This window comes from Staurois parvus, unplaced genomic scaffold (genome assembly GCF_062004578.1).
Source record: "Staurois parvus isolate SC_StPar_1 unplaced genomic scaffold, SC_StPar_1.0 ptg000009l, whole genome shotgun sequence".
Classification (NCBI taxonomy): domain Eukaryota; kingdom Metazoa; phylum Chordata; class Amphibia; order Anura; family Ranidae; genus Staurois; species Staurois parvus.
Window position 1 is genome coordinate 6736790 of NW_028317805.1, and position 16902 is coordinate 6753691.

General features: G+C 42.2%; 1 protein-coding gene across 3 annotated transcripts in view; it reads right to left on the bottom strand.

The window, feature by feature from the left end:
• Nucleotides 1–16902, bottom strand: part of MGMT (O-6-methylguanine-DNA methyltransferase) — a 625576-nt gene that overhangs the window by 55575 nt on the left and 553099 nt on the right. The window lies entirely within an intron of this gene.

Below are 16902 nucleotides of genomic sequence, written 5' to 3' on the forward strand. Positions count from 1 at the left end.
GGTCAGCGCATGCTGAAGAGCACGCTGCAAAGTCGACAAGTCAATAGCTAAAGACCTCCAAACTTCATGTGGCCTTCATATTAGCACAACAACAGCGTGTAGAGAGCTTAATGGAATGGGTTTCCATGTCCGAGCAGCTGTATCCAAGCCTGTGAACCCAGATGGACGTGTCTGGGTTTGGCGGTTGCCAGGAGAATGGTACTTGCGTGACTAAATTGTGCCAAGTGTGAAAGGGGGGTAATGGTGTGGGGTTGTTTATCAGGGGTTGGGCTTGGCCTCTTAGTTCCAGTGAAGGGAACTCTTAAGGCATCAGCATACTAAGATATTTTTGACAATTTCATGCTCCCAACTTTGTGGAAACAGTTTGGGGATGGCCCCTTCCTGTTCCAACATGACTGCGCACTAGTGCACAAAGCAAGGTCCATAAAGATATGGATGAGCGAGTTTGGGGTGGAGGAACTTGACTGGCCTGTCCTCAACCGGATAGAACTCCTCTGGGATGAATTAGAGTAGAGACTGCAAGCCAGGCCTTCTTGTTCGACATCAGTGCCTGAACTCACAAATGCGCTTCTGGAAGAATGGTCAAACCTTCCCATAGACACACTCCTAAACCTTGTGGACGGCCTTCCCAGAAGAGATGAAGCTGTTATAGCTGCAAAGGGTGGGCCAACTCAATACTGAACCCTATGGACTAAGACTGGGAGTCCATTAAAGTTCATGTGCGTGTAAAGGCAGGCGTCCCAATACTTTTGGCAATATAGCTTGCAGCTTCACAGCTGGGTGCCCACTGTGCATGCGCGAGAAGCACTGCGTTTTGTAAATGGTCCTGTAGTTTTCTGGGACATGTCACGTGTCCCAGAAGACTATGGGGAGGGAGGACAACTTCCACTTCCTAGGCAATCGCAGTGGACCTGGGAGCGGGTACCTGTCAGATTTGGATACACACTCCCCAAAGGTGCCAATCCTTAATGGGGAGCGGGAGACAAAGCCTTAAGGCTGAACTTCCCCTTTTGGGTGGAACTCTGCTTTAAGGTAAAAAAAAAAACAAAAAAAAAACTTCAGCCTTTAGAACCACTTTAAAGTTTGAGAAGATCCCCACACATCAACTTCCTTCCTTCAGTTCAGTGACACATATTTACTATGTCCTGTACATAGGCACTGCTGTGTAACACAATTCAAAGGCTATGGAGGTGCTGAGAGGAGGAATTTCAGGAGGCAGAGTCAGTACAGGAATCACTGCTTGCATATAGCAGGGTACCATGGGATATGGTGGTCCTTGGAAATTGAAAGTAAACAGCAGAAGAGAAGGTGCAAAGAATGTAGGGAATCCAGCAAGTTGTGGAAAGAGATAGCCAGCAGACAGGCAGAACTCACAATATAAAAGGAGATTTTTAAGTAAATTTACACTGGATTGCCAAATTGAACTATTATGTATTGCTTGTTACGACGTTGCTGTAATAAAATGAAAGTGAATGTTGTGACCATAGAACTCTGAAGGAAATGGGTTGTGTTTTTTCGGTTATCATATTCCCATCCCTGGATCAGCTGAGTGACATGAAAAACGTGTCACAAGAGTTCAGAGAAAACTGTACTTCGGCAATCGATAGGAAATGTACAGCCAAAAAAAGCTTTGGCTATACTTCTCTTTTAACACACAAATAAAATTTCATATGATGCATAATGCATACAATGTGCAACATATTTTATTTGATGTTACTATAATTTCAAAATTGATTTAGTCTCTTCAAATCTACATTTAAATCTTTCAATAGTGTGACAAAAGGAAAAACCTTTTTTTCTTCGTTTTGGATAGAGTGGAGAGGGATTAGAACATTGTCAGGATTTTAACTGCTTACCTACAGGGCACTTATACCCCCTTCCTATCCAGGCCAATTTCCAGCTCTCTGCACTGTCACACTTTGAATGACAATTGCGCGGTCATGCAACACTGTACCCATATGAAATTTTATCATTTTTTTGTGACAGATAGAGCTTTATTTTGGTGGTAATCACCTCTGGGTTTTTTTTATTTTTTCTTAAACAAACCAAAAGCCACTGAAAATTTTGAAAAAAAAATGTTTTTTCTTAGTTTTTGTTATAAAAGTTTGTAAATAAGTGATTTTTCTCCTTCACTGATGTGCGCTAATGAGGCTGTAGTGATGGGCACTGATAAGATGCACTGATGGACACTGATAGGGAGGCACTGGTAGGTGGCACTGATGGGCATTGACAGGCATCACTGATTGGCACTGAAAGGCAGCACTGATATATGGCACTGATAGGCGGCACTGACTGGCACTGTTAGGTTGCACTGACTGGCACTGTTAGGTGGCACTGACTAGCAGGGTTAGGTGGCACTGACGCGCACTGATAGGCGGCACTGACTGGCACTGATAGGCGGCACTGGCTGGCACTGATAGGTGGCACTGACTGGCACTGATGGGTGACACTGAAGGGCAGCTCAGATGGGCACTGATATGTGGCATTGATGTGCACTGGTAGGTACTGATATGTGGCATTGATGTGGCACTGATGGGCACTGGCACGTGGCACTGTTCAGCACTGACAGCTGGCACTGATGGACACTGACAGGTGGCACTTCTGGGGCCACACTGATCATCAGTGCCCTGATGATCAGTGTACATGTCCCCTCCGCTGAATGCCGATTACCGGCTCTCCTCTCCTCTCGAGCAGTCAGCGTGACAGCTCGAGAGGAGAGAAATGTCGATAACCGGCATTTCCCTGTTTACATGTGATCAGCTGTGATTGGATACAGCTGATCACATGACCAAGCCGACATCTTCGGCTCTTTCCGTGATCGGTGATCCGCTGTGTCCGAGGGACACAGAGCACCGCTGATCGCCGCGCGCTCCCTGAGTCGAGCATGCGCAGTGAGAATGGAAGGCCGTTGAAAGATCAGAACGAGAGAACCACCTTGCGCCCGTCATTGGACTATATGGTGGGCAGGAGGTGGTTAATGATGTCTGTGCTCCCGTTGGGGAGATTCACCCTCTCCATTTGTTCTGTTTATCATTATCAATGAAAGTGAAGGTAAAAGAAAATCCCAAATTTTGCGTTGTCCCTGAAATAGGAATAAAGGGGATATTTTACAATGGGGACACTCATTCTGCTGACATCTAGGGATTCCTTAACGCTAGAGGGATTTTCTCTCACTTCCTGTTTTGGCTATGGGACAGGAAGTGAAGGAAAATCTGCCCAATGAGACACAGATAGTAAAAATAAACTTTACAGAGGTTAGAAGCCTCCCTTACACTATCAAAAATGAAAGAAATCGTTCTGAATTTAGTTCTACTTTAAAACATTACCTGGTGATCCTGCCTAATTCAGGCACTTCCCATCATAGGGTGTCAGCTGTGCTGCTGCAGTGTCATCCTGTTAAATGCACCCCTGGAACAAACTAAAAGCGACCTTGTTGACCGACATTTTGCTTGCATGGTCCACCGTTGTAACTATAAGTAAAGTCCTGAGAGACTGGTAGCTGACACTGGTGGGAGTGCATGTAGACAGGAAGTGGTTCGAGGAGGCTGAAGGAAATTAGCAGTACTGAGACCAAAAATGAAGTGCAAAAAATTAATTAAAAAAAGGGGCAATTGTTTATGATGCACAGTACTTTAGCAAACTAAATGTTATCTATTTAGGGTTTACTCTCTGCTTACTTTGAGGGGGTCTAACAAGTAATGGATACGTGCACCTAAGAAAAGGATCACCAACTTTAAAGACACACACACATTTTATATATACAGTTGCAAGAAAAAGTATGTGAACCCCTTGGGATTACGTGGAGTTTTGCATGAATTGGGCATAAAATGTGCTCTGAACGTCATCTAAGTCACAACAATAGAAGAACACAGTCTGCTGAACATAATACTACACAAACATTAGATTTTGCAACCGTTTAATTGCACATAACATATAAACATTCACAGTGCAGGGAGGAAAAAGTATGTGAGGCCCCAGCTTAATGACTTCTCCCAGAGCTAATTGGAGCCAGGAGTGAGCCAACCTTGACTCCAATCAGTGTGATGATATTGGATGTGTTGCTGACAGCTGTCCTGCCCTTAAAAAACACACACCTGTTTTGGGTTTACTGGTTTCAAGAAGCACTGTCTGATGTGAACCATGCCTCGCAGAAAAGAGCTCTCAGAAGACCTACGATCAAGAATTGTTGACTTGCATGAAGCTGGAAAGGGATACAAAAGTATCTCCAAAAGCCTTGATGTTCATGTGTCCACAGTAAGACAGACTGTCTACAAATGGAGAAAGTTTAGCACTGTTGCTACTCTCCCTAGGCGTGGTCGTCCTGTAAAAATGACTGCAAGAGCACAGCGCAGAATGCTGCATGAGGTAAAGAAGAATCCCAGAGTGTCAGCTAAAGACCTACAGAAATCTCTGGCACATGCTAACATTTTTGTTGACACATCTACAATAAGGAAAACATTAAACAAGAATGGAGTACATGGGAGGATACCACGGAGGAAGCCATTGCTGTCCAAAAAGAATATTGCAGCACGTTTGAAGTTTGCAAAAGAGCAGCTGGATGTTCCACAGCACTACTGGCAAAATATACTGTGGACAGATGAAACCAAGATTGAGTTGTTTGGGAAGAACACACAACACTATGTGTGGAGAAAAAAAGGCACAGCACACCAACATCAAAACCTCATCCCCACTGTAAAACATGGCGGAGGGAGCATCATGGTTTGGGGCTGCTTTGCTGCCTCAGGGCCTGGACGGATTGTTGTCATTGATGGGAAAATGAATTCCTGAGTTTATCAAGACATTTTTCAGGAAAATGTACGACCATCTGTCTGCCAACTGAAGCTCCGCAGAGGATGGGTGATGCAACAGGACAATGACCCAAAGCATACAAGTAATTCAACAAAACAATGGCTGCAACAGCACAGAATACGCTTTCTGGAGTGGCCCAGTCAGAGTCCTGACCTCAACCCAATTGAAATGCTGTGGCATGACCTTAAGAGAGCGATTCACACCAGACATCCCAAGAATATTGCTACACTGAAACAGTTTTGTGAAGAAGAGTGGTCCAAAATTACTCCAGATCGTTGTGCAGGTCTGATCTGCAACTACAGGAAACGTTTGTTTGAGGTTATTGCTGCCAAAGGAGGGTCAACCAGTTATTAAGTCCAAAGGTTCACATACTTTTTCCTCCCTGCACTGTGAATGTTTATATGTTATGTGCAATTAAACCATGGCAACATCTAATGTTTGTGTAGTATTATATTCAGCAGACTGTGTTCTTCTATTGTTGTGACTTAGATGACGTTCAGAGCACATTTTATGCCCTGTTCATGCAAAACTCTACGTAATCCCAAGGGGTTCACATACTTTTTCTTGCAACTGTATATACACACATACATTCATACGCACACACATATATATATACACACACACATATACTGTTGTGTGTGTGTATATATATATATATATATATATATATATATATGTACATACAAGCACGCAGACACCCCCAAACGACACATATGTATTTGAATCCATATACAAAATAGTCATTGAACTCTCATACTTTCAAAGTTACAGAAGTTTGCCGGAAGGGAAGAGTGCACTTTTCATATGGGTTAAGTGAGTGCAAAAATGACTTGAGACTGCAGGGAATGATAATCACTTTGTTAGGGAGAAAAATATGTTTAGTCTTTTAATATTATAACATTAAGCAAATTAAACATAAGCATAATCCAGGTGATACCAGACGAAGGTCACCAAAGAAATTAACTTTTTTGTTCATTAATTTACATGGATTAGCAGAGGGCAAAAAGATAGCAAATCTGCTCTAGTTTTTCCCTATGATAGAATTTCAAACCCTGTGCCGTACTGTGGCGGTGGGTTGATGGTGGGGTTAATCAGTCTGATTTGTCCTTTTAATTGCTTTCTATTCAAAGAAAATTCATTAGGTAATGTTCTCTTCAAAATTCATGAATCAATTTAACTGGAGAAACCACATTAACAGATTTGGGATCATTAGCACAAGTATCCACATTCTTTCTCGACTGCTGGAAGAATTTCCTTAGGCAAACAGGCAAACACGGCTTTTCCTTTACTGTGACTTCAACTTAAAGAGGAACTCTGTTCTCATTTAAATTGAAGTGCTATTGAAATGACTAAATATCACCAGTTGTTATTTGCACTTACTTTAATAGCAAAGGTGAAAAAGTCAATATGCTTTCTGATGCCCTTGAAAAAATATGGTATAGCTGCCCATCCAACCACATCAACATGATGTTGCATCATGGAAGTTGAATTTTTCCTGGTTCAGATATGATCAATTACTACATGATGATGGAGAGTGGTTGAAAATAGGTCCCAATTTGTTTTTATTAAGGAGAAGTTTTATGTTCTGTTATTACATTGGGGTTCAAATAAATTGTGATTTGATATATAAACTGTGCTGGTAAGGCTTTATCTTTATGGTTGGACATGTATTGTTGCAGTACATTTACTCATGGGCAGGGGCGGACTGACCATTTGGAAACTCGGGCACTGCCCGAGGGCCCGGGGTCAGTAGGGGGCCCCATGAGATGCCCCTGGTACCTTTTTCATAGGCTTTTTTGAGTTTGGGCAAGGACACAGGGGCCCCATGATCCCCTATTGCCGGGGGGCCCCATGAGTTGTCAGTTCGCCCCTGCTCATGGGCATTAACATGTACTGGATTAAGGCAGCTTTTGTTTGTAAAATGGCTGTCCATGCACTGCAATGCAGGTAAAAATGCACCTTCACCATTTCTACCAACACATTGGGAGAGATTTACTAAAACTGGAGTACTCAGAATCTGGTGCAGCTGTACATGGTAGCCAATCAGCTTCTAAATTCAGCATGTTCAATTAAGCTTTGGCAATAGAATTTGGAAGCCAATTGGTTTCTATGCAGAGCCGCACCAGATTTTGCATGCTCAGGTTTTAGTAAATAACCCCCATTGCATTACAATCCATACAAGTACAAGTGCTCACAGTTGTACATTGAGGTGTGTACTGTGGTGCACTGTATGTACGCAATAATGTGAAAGTCAAATGGAATGGCCATGCACTGTATGCACAGATACTTGTGCCTTAACACAATGGAATAGTATAGATGAAACCTTTCCACAGAATGCAAATTAAAAATATATGAAATTTAACACACACCTACATTGCATTTGTTACTGTATATGGAGCATTTCTATTAACTTGCCACATGCACACTGGGCGTTTTTTACAGCTGCGGCATTTGGCTTCTGACTTTTTTCTACAGCCAGTAAACTCCCCAGCATGTTAACCTATGTGTCCATGCACACACAGGCTTTAATCAATGTTTTTTGCCAGGGATGTTTTCTGACTGAAAACCCCCCCACAGAAATAGTGGGTTTCAAGAGGGTGTTTTAGCTGTAAAAACGCTCTAACAGTGGTAAACGCAGTAAAATGTGGCAAACTAGTGTTTTTGAGCCAAAATTTTGTTTTGTGCTAAAAAACGCTAATACAGAAAAGACATAGCTAGACACTACTGCAAAAACGCTAAAAAAACACAGAAAAACTCACAATTTTAACGTGACTTTATACAGCTAACGCTACTTCCGTTTTTAAAATGCCCAGTGTGCATGAGACCTTACATGTCTTGCATTTGCACAGAAAACACGTTTCTTCGTATTTATTATTTGATCTATTACAGGTATTCATATATTGCTGACAATTTATGCAGCACTGTACATTCCCATCAGTCCCTGACCTCAAGGAGCTTAGAATTTTTAAGGTCCTTATCTCACATACAAACACACTAGGGCCAGACTGGACTGGAGTCAATAAACCAAGCTGCAGGTTTTTGGAGTGTGGGAGGAAACCAGAGTACCCAGAGGAAACCCACACAATCACAGGAATTGATATTTCCATACAGGTAGTCTCCTGGTATGGATTCAGACTGAGGACCCCAGTGCTGCAAGGCAGAAAGAATACATAAACAGGTAAGGAGTTACAAGTTGTGTTTCCTGATATGAATAATCACTGACTCAGCCAGTACGTCAGCAAAAAATTAGCCAGATCACTGCCATTTCCACAAAAAGTCAGCAATGGGTGCCTCCATGTTTCTTGCAGGAAAGTTTCATTTTAAAATCTTCTGGTCTAAAAAAATACATAAACGTTTACTTAAAAATAAGGCGTGGTTAAACTGACTAATAGAAACAACTAAAATGGTATTAATCCCCAAAGTAAACATTTATTATAATGCAGCTTGCCAGTTTTTAGATGTGATGGCTGCATTAGTTTCCTTTCTTAGGCTTTCTTTTCTTTATTTTCACCTGGTGATCCTGACAGTAATTTTTTTTTTCACAACAGAACAAACTCTCCTGGAAATATATCAGTTATAGGACAAGTTCATCTTTAGGAGCATGTTGCACCCATATTTAGGGTGTAACATGGTCCTGTGCACCCACCTCCTACTGCCAGAGCTCTCCTCCCTGTGACACCGGCCAGGGGTTCTTCTCCCCACACCCGCTGTCACAATTTAAAAAACAACGCAGCTGTGCGGACCTCCGTCCACATGACCTCACTTATTCAGTTTCCTGTCAATTAATAGACTACGAGTACTGTCAGCGATTGCACAAAACTTTACCCACTATTCCATCATCTTATGCAGACTCAACAAAGGACATAGAGTAAGTCACAAAAAGTGGGCTTTTTTAAATTTTTGGTTTGGATTTGCTAATAAAAAGACGTAATGGAAAACAAAACAACAAAAGTCACAAGACTTACAAGCATGCGCCTGACACTAGCACACATTGAAGCAAACATACCCTGTTGGCACTGAGCCTATGAGGTATGAATAAGCCACAGTCCTGTTGCAACCAATCAGATTTCAGTTTATGGTAAAACACTTATTACATAATATTTCATATCAAAATACGGCAGAATTGTCATTCAGCTTTAGATAAACATCACTGACCGGAGATCTTAACCATTTCAATACCGGGCAATTTTACCCCTTCCTGCCCAGGCCATTTTTCACATTTCAGCGCTCTCACACTTTGAATGACAATTGCGCGGTCATACAACATTGTACCCAAACTAAAATTTTATCATTTTCTTCACAAAACTAGAGCTTTCTTTTGGTGGTATTTAATCACCGCTGGGGTTTTTATTTTTTGCTAAATTAACAAAAAAAGACCAAAAATTTTGAAAAAAAAAAAACGTTTTTCTTTGTTTCTGTTATAAAAGTTTACAAATAAATAATTGTTCTTCATAAATTTAGGCCGAGATGTATTCTGCTACATGTCTTTGGTGAAAATAACCCAAATTAGGATGTATTATTTAGTTTGTAGGAAAGTTATAGAGTTCACAAACTATGGGATAGATCTGAATATTGATCAGTCCTGAAGTACTGACAGCCAATCTAATTTCTTGAGGTCCAAGAATGTCAGAACTGTACAGATATCCCCCAAATGACCCCTTTTTGCAAAGTAGACAGTCCGACGTACTTCATAAGAGGAATGGCGAGTTTTTTGAAGTTGTATTTTTTGTCATAATTTTTCGGAAAATGAAAAAATTCAAAAAATTATTTTTACTATTTTTTTTTTACATACTGTCACCAGTGCAGTACAGCGTCATCATATAATTGGCATGGCGGTGAACAGGGACACTGACTGGTGACAGTATGAAAAAAAAAAAAAAAATTTTTTATTTTTTTTATTATTTTTAATTTTTTATTACATTTTTTTTTATTTTTTTAAGATTTTTTTTTCATATTTTACTATGACCAAAGTAGTAAAGTAGTACAATGTTACCATAGTAACATAGTACTACTTTGGGGAAGTGATCAGTATTTTTTTTTTTTTTTACACAATTTGCTTATAGCAAAGAATTACTTTGCTATAAGCAAGCATTTACCTGAATGAAATCGATTCATTCAGGTTTTTTTTTTTTTTTTTTTTTTGTGCTTAGCTGTGATTTGGCCACAGCTAATCACATGACATGTGCATGTGACCTGCTGTGACCATTCACAGCTAGGCACTAGTATACAATGGATGGCATGAATGAAGCCATCCATTGTATACAACTGTCATGTGACCTGCTGTGATTGGTCACAGCAGGTCACATGGTACCGGCAAAGGGGGCCAGTACTCAGATCAGTCATCGGCCATGTCCGAGGTACACGGCCGGTGACAGATTGCGCCGCTGCGCGGCTCTGCAACCGCGCGAACTGCGCATGTGCGGGAGCACGCCAGATAGCGTGCACCCAGAAAGCTGAAGCATTTTTGCGGCCGCCAACCGGCTATAGGCCGGGCGGCTAATGGTTAAGGACCCTTTCACACTGAGTTTTTTAACCACTTTTGTGTTAAAAAAAAGCACCAAAAAAAGCTCATGAAAAATGCTTTGCTATGTAAGTTTGCACACTGGGGCGTCGTGCTTCCATTGCAGTGTAAAAAATCCTGCTTGCAGCATTTTTGAAGCATGTTTGTTCAGTTAAAAAAAATGCACCAAAAACCCATTGAAATCAATACAAAATGCTTCAAAAAACGCACCTAAGATCCATTTTTGGGGCACATTTTGAGTCACGCCCTTTAAAAAAGCCGCAAGCACGGCAAAAGTGAGATAAAAACACGTCAAATGCATATGTGTTTTTGCGGCGGATCTGCGTGAAAGTGCCCTAAAGAAATGGTTTATTTGCAAGAAAAATCAATTTCCACAAATTTTAACTATTTCAAGGCAAGTCATTTTATGTGGTAGCGGAATTATTTACACTGTAGATGCTAACAATTTGTTTTTCCCCGTGTTCTTCTAGCAGTGTGTAAAAGCAATTTAACACAAGCTGGATAGACAAACTTTTTTTTCTTTTTTGCAGGGGGACTGAAAAGGGAGGCTGAACTCAGCAGGGTAGCTGGAATTAGACTTTAAAAAACCTGTAAGAATAAAATGAGAAGTCTGTGCAAACTTAACTGGAGCATGTAACAGTTACAGGAAGCAGGGGACTGGTTCCAAAAACATCATTCAAGAGGAGAGTTACCAGGAGCAGAAAGTAAGGCCTGTGTTGCAGAATCTCATTTACATAGCAATAGAGCAGATTTAAAAAATAAGCAGCTCGAGGAGAGAACATTATTGAAAAAAATGGGGCCAGTGAGAAGGCAACACTGGCATAATGTGATCATATACTGAACAAAAAGCAAAGATCGGTTAGTGAGTCCTAATATTATTATGTGAGAAATATACTGTACATACAGCTATGTCTATATCACAATAGGTGAAGAGCACACAGTACACAAGAACCTCTATGTGCTAATACATTTAGCGTCTATCATGAAACATATGGCATTAAAAGGAAATTACAAGGCTACAAAATATTGTAAACATCAGGATAATTCTTTGTAGATTTCAGGTACAATTTCCATACAGCATACCATATTTCATTGTTATATAAGACAGAAATGTAATGTAAATGCAACAGGATGTCTTTTGTTTTATTATTTAAGTAGCACTCCAGTGGACTTAGCTCCTGAGGGGCTTTAACTCTCCGCACAGACTGGCCTTGAGTGGCACCTGGCACAAAGACTTACCAGCAAACTTAAAGGAGAAGTATAGTCAAAGCTTTTTGGCTATGCTTCTCCTATGGATCACAGGTGTGCAGTATGTTCTGCACTCCTGTGACCCGTTTTCAGCTGACAGTGTCGACTGACATCACTCAGCCAGTCCAGGCTCAGTAAAGATCCCGACTTTAAAGTCAGGATCCACCCAGATGCCTGGTTTGGCGGCTGGCTCAGCCACTCAGTGATCTGCTGAGAGCCTGAGCCATTTGGTTCCACCCAATCCACAGCCTGGTGCTCCAGCTGGAGGGGCTGAGCAGAGATCCAGTGACTGACAGTCTGCTGAGTGGAACAAGCCCACCCAGTAAGATGCTTCATGTCTAATTGCGTGATAGTGTCAAGGTAGAAGACATTAGTTTCAGAGATGGAGCCTAGGACTTGAGAAAAAAATCCAACAGATTCATTTGGCATAGGAGGGGCTGGAGCCTGATACAAAAATACTTTAAAACTATTTTAAAAATGTCTAAACTATAAGTGAATAAGTCTCTGTCCCTGGGATATACGGATAGAATAAAAATATATGTAATGCCCTCCAGGTTAGCCAGATAGGCTCTTTTTTTTTATAGGCAGAGGCTGAGTAACAGCCTGAGATGAGTCAGCCTGTGAGTGAGGCAGGAATTCACCTCAGGACAGGCTAGGAGGCTCTAATTGGTCAGGGCTTCTGGAGCTCTCCCACCTGTTCAGAAACTCCTGGAAGAGGGGTGGAGGAGGGGGGAGACTCAGAACTATCTGCATGTTTGAGGGACCTTGGCCAATCCCCTGGCAGAAGGCTGGGCATGGTGATCAAGGCAACCCTTAAAAATGGCAGAGTCTGTGCAGCAGGGCAAAAAATCAGGTGGAATATAGAGTGTGGAGCCTAAGAGTGGCCCCAGGGAGGGGACCTACCTATAGACAGCTGGATGGGAAAGAGGATCTCCACTGTGCCACCGTCTCCTGGGGAGGACATCGTGAGCAGCAGGGAAAGAGCCAGCCCAGAGCGAAAGGCCTGAAGGAAACCATCAACCCACTAAGCTGACAGGAAAGGACAATGTGAGTACTCTGACACCCCCTGGGCTGGATAAGGGAGAGGGCACTCAGGTAAAAGACCCAACTAGATTTTCAGGAGGAATCATTCGGGGTCTGAGGAGGTACACTAGGAAGAGTTTTTGGAGCTCTTCAAGGAAAGAGACTGTTGCTATCCACATTTTTGTACATAGTTTCTAAGGCGTTTGTCCTCAAGTTCTACAGTAGCTGGGGCATCCCATATACCCCTAGACCCCATCCAAGTCCTTAACCCCTTAATAAAATCACAAAACCAACCTCAAGGACTGTTAACTGACCCCAGTGTGCAAAGTGGGGAAATGTGTGTTGCCTGGCCATGCAGAGCAGAGGGGGACACACTCAAATTCAATGGCCAGAGGATTTTCATAGCGTAAAACCATTTGAATAAGTTAATTTGTTAAAAAAGTATAAAGGTACCCAATGTAGCCAGCTTGTTTATTAGAGGAAAATGGCTGCTATCTACTCCGCTTTACCATGTGAGTGTCAGACATAACATGTAGGGACTTACAGAATAACATGTGGGGAAGAAAGAAGTGACTATTATTTTACCAATGTTTACTTCACTTGCTACAGACTGGGGCAAAAAGCTAGTTCAAGACATTTATCTAGCAGGCATGAAATATAACCCATGCACTGACTGCAGCTATCATTGCTTGCTAAATGACTGCTGAATGACTCTAAACAGAAGCCTAGAAAAGTGTGGCAAAGTATCCCCAGTTTGACAGCATCTCCCCTATATTTCACAGAAGGTCCACAACACAATATCATGTGACAAGATGCTGCAGTCTAATTTAAAAGGCATGGTTAAGGACAGCTAAATATGGCTGTAATGGCTAGGACTCAAACTCTTTCTTTAAGTCAAATTAACTGCATATTGAGTGGAATGTTTTGACTTTATCATAGAGGAATATTTTGACTTTATCTTCAAATGTTAGTCAGATTTCATTAGCAGATAACTGATTGGTTTCATCTGCTCAGTCAGTGCAGATGAACGTGCCATCAACCACAAACGAATAACATTTTAGTTTTCAGCAGAGTTGGCCTTTAAAGAAACCATCAGAATATTGAGCACAGAAGAGTGAAAAGATAGATTTGGTTCTCTTTGTTTTTTATCTTCTCAATCACTACTGTGTTGAAAGATGCAGTGTTTGCTTGTAGCTGGATATGTTTGGATGTTTCAGGGTTCTGGGCAATGTATTCAAGCTTCACCCTTCTGGAAGTTAAACTGGTAGATGCTGACTCAGTCGGACTTTACACTGCAGTCTGGCACTTTTCTTTTGGCAGGTAATGTAAGCAAACAAAGAAAGTGAGCTTAGATCAAAAGGAAAAACCGCCAGCACCCTTAGCCTGGCCATTCTCGAATCCCTTCTGATCTTAAAAGAATACCTTTCCAGGGACCTGCCACCTAGCGTGTGAGTTTTACTTTGGCAACAGTGATGTTTGTTTTCAGAGTTTTATAACATCTTAAGAGAGGACTCGCAGAGATTTGCAAACTCACCTTCTTGGCCTATTTTACAACTGGCATGTTTTGGGCAGCTCCAGATAAACTCACAGTGGCCAGTTATTGCCAATGCTGGCAAGTGAACAATGGTACAACACCATATCTGAAACCTGATTTGTACAGTTCACAACGTAAATGAAGAGGCTCTGTGCTGGAGGAAAGTGGGGTTCTCCATTAGAGTAAGTTTTTGTGAAAAACTGGACATTTTGTGAATAGGGTTGGGGATTAGCATACCACTTAACAAGAGGTTAAGTGACCATGACCAAAGACAAGAAGAATCTGATAATAATCGGGTAAAAAAGGGCTTTTATAGGGGATAACAAAGCGCCTAATCAAGCAGCAGAAGTGCTAATAATTAGAACAGACCAAATTTTCCCTATACACTATACAGTACACAGGGCCCCACCTCTTGAAGGGCCTCTACCTGCAGAGTGATGGTAGGGCAGATAAGAGATGTTAGAACTTGGAGCATTCCAGTATGTAGCAATAGATCTAAGCACTGTTCCACTGAATGATTTCCAGCCCAACAGAGCTTACACAGTTCTGGCAATTATATTGCTGCCAGTTGTGTGGGAAAAGGACTGGCTCTCTGGTAAGTACTCAATGTACCAACATAGGGCAACTTTTCTCCTCATTAACATTACGCTTCCAAATTACAATATACAACAGTATGCCCTCAACTGACACCAGTGTAAGGGACTGTATGCCTATCAGTGACACCAATGTAACAGACAGTATTCCTCACAATTACATCAATATAAGGGATGGTAAACTCCTACTGACTACATTGAAAGGAACAGTATGCACCCAACACCAATATAAGGTGAAGCTTATTGACTCAGGGGACTTTGTTCCATGAACACTAACCATGGAACATTCTGCCTCTCAGTGACCAATGATGCTAAGTCATGTATTCCTCTAACATCCAAAACCAGGAAGTTTTACCCTCACTGACCACTGATGCAGAGGAATTACTCCCTCTACTGACCACTGATAACGGGATCTTCTTTTCTTCCACTAATCACCCACAGTTATTTTTGATCCCACTAACCCAGGGAAATGTTTCCCCTCAACTCGGCATCCAAAGATTATTTTCCTCACCACTGACCATCACAACCAGGGTTTGTTTTTCCTCTCACTGCCCACCGATGCAGAATCAATGTTGATGTACTTTTTCTTTCCACTGATCAGAAAAGTTACATGGTTACAGTACATAGCTAATCGGGCTGAAAAAAGAGACACTAGTCCATCTAGTTTAACTGATTAAAAAAAAAAAAGAAAAAAAAATAGAAAACCTATACATATGTACTATCCTATACAGTGGTGTATTTAGGTTTTGTGCTGCCCTAGGTAACATAAAAATCGAATGCCCCCCTCCCCTCCCTGCTGGATAGAGCCTGACACCGACCAACACCAGCCCCCGCGTGTCCCCCCCCCCCCGTGGAGAGAGCCTGACAGTGACCACCAACACCCCTGCCCCATCCCCCCCACCCACCTGAGAAAGCCTTCCACTAACACCCACCCCCTCGGTAACAGAGAGGAAGACACTCACCTTCACAGCTCTGGCCATCCCCAGGAATGACAGTTGAGCTCTGCATACACCATCAAGCATCCTACAGTGCCTCTCCCGGATCCCACCTGGTCCCCATGCCACATATGTCCCTTTTTGCCCCCCTAAAAATGCTGCCCTAGACAAATGCCTTGTTTGCCTTGTGGTAAATACGCTCCTGATCCTATACCCATAGTTGATCCAGAGGAAGATTAAAAAAAAACAGTAAAGCATGGTCCAATTCACTCCAGTAGTGGGGAAAAATTCCTTCCTGATTCCCTAGGAGGCACTCAGAGATTCCCTGGATCAACTACACCTGAGGATATCAAGTTATATATGGCCTTGGTCAGTTATATTTTGTGCTTTTAGGAATGCATCCAGCTCTTATTTAAAACAATCTACTGAGCTGGCCAGAACTAGTTCTTAAAGGGAGTCTATTTGTAAGAAAACCTCAGTACATGTTGGAAGATGAAGGCTGGCACATGCTCATACTTGTGTGCATGCTCATAATTTTGATTAAAAAGCTCAATACAAAACAGGCATTTGTGCCAACGTATTAGCCTGTGCAGAAAACAACTGCGCATGAGCACGTGCACACGTATGAGCACTGGCGCCAAATGGCCTATTTAAGCTGCACTCTGACATGGATGGATTGCTGAGTGGTCTCCAGCTAGTTCCTGCTTTACCTGAGCCTTGACATGTTATACCTGATTACCTGTGCACGACTCCTGTCCTTGGATTTCTGCCTACCTACTGTGACTTTGGCTTGTATTCTGACTCTGCTACCGTCTTGTGTTCCTGTACCTCGCTGCCCGGCTGTGTACCAATCCTCGCTTGTATCCAGCCTGATGATCCTGTAACTCACTGCTGTTGATGACCTTTTCCATTGTGCCCTGGTACATTCCTGTCTGCCAAGCAAGAGTCATCGTGTTCGAGTTCCTGCCTGGTGATCTACAGTCATCTGCTTCCTGCAAACCCTAGCTGGTGCTACCTGCTACAGCAGCCCTCATGCCACTCTGTGTCCCCACACTCCCTGTCATCACTACCAGGAGTGTTGGACAAGAGGTGCAAGAGAAGCCCCCTTTCCACCTCGATCTCTGCCAGGTATGTGACACTATTCCACATTTCACAGCTCTTACTGCGAAGAAACCTTTCCATTTGTGAAGGTTAAATCTCTTCTCCTCCATTCATAAGGAGTGCCCCTTGTCCTCTGTA